Source organism: Charadrius vociferus, unplaced genomic scaffold (genome assembly GCF_000708025.1).
Source record: "Charadrius vociferus isolate BGI_N301 unplaced genomic scaffold, ASM70802v2 scaffold564, whole genome shotgun sequence".
Classification (NCBI taxonomy): Eukaryota; Metazoa; Chordata; class Aves; order Charadriiformes; family Charadriidae; genus Charadrius; species Charadrius vociferus.
In genome coordinates, this window is record NW_009647940.1 from 875,325 (window position 1) to 876,197 (window position 873).

The window sequence follows — 873 nt, forward strand, 5'->3', positions numbered from 1 at the left end:
CCCCTCCAGGAGCCCTGTCTGAGGTTGGAGAAATGGGGGGCAGGGGGCTGCACCCCCTTCCCTGCAGGAGCTGGTCCCACAGCTAGCTCCAGCCTGGCCCCACAGGAGGGTACCCCAGCGGGGAGCTGGCTTTTTGGGGGAATCCCAGGGGACAGGGGATGGCTGAGAGCCCCCAGGACCAGGGCATTTTACCAGATAGGACCCTCCTCCTCCTCCTTTGCCTCCCCTGCACCCCGGGAGCAGCCCCTCGCCGCCCTGGGTCTACTGGTGTGGGACACCAAGGGGGTGAGGCTACTGGAAAAAGCAAGCTCCTGCCAGCCAGCGTCAGCGCCACCAGCTTGTGCCGCTTATCCCTCCGGTGTGACACCCAAAACTTGTCTCCTACCTTCCTTCATCCACCCCCGCACCCAGCTTCTCCGGATGCCGCGGGCTCCGTCTCATCCCTGCTTGTCTCTGGGCCCCGGGGGGCTGCGCATGGGTCCTGCCCCATGGCGTTGCCCCATGGCATCGCCCCACTTGGGGACCGAGGGGACAGCTGGGCTGCAGGACCCCTGGGCATCTGTCCCAGGGGCAGCCTCTCCTTGGGGACCATCACGAGGAAATTAGGGTCTGCGGTAGGTGCACCCTCCATCCTCACCCAGCTGTGCTCTCTCCGGGGGCTGTGGGTCCCCAGAGACCCCCCAACCCCATCCCCAGGGCTGGGGCTGCTCAGGGCTCAGCACTGTGCTCGGGGGGACAAATCCGGCACCCCCTTGGGCAGTGGGATGGATGTTTTGGTGGTGGGACCCCCAGGATGACACCCGCCGTAACTCCATTCACTGCCCCCCAGGTTGGTCCCCACACTCGGGAGGTGACTAGGACCCCCGCCAGCCA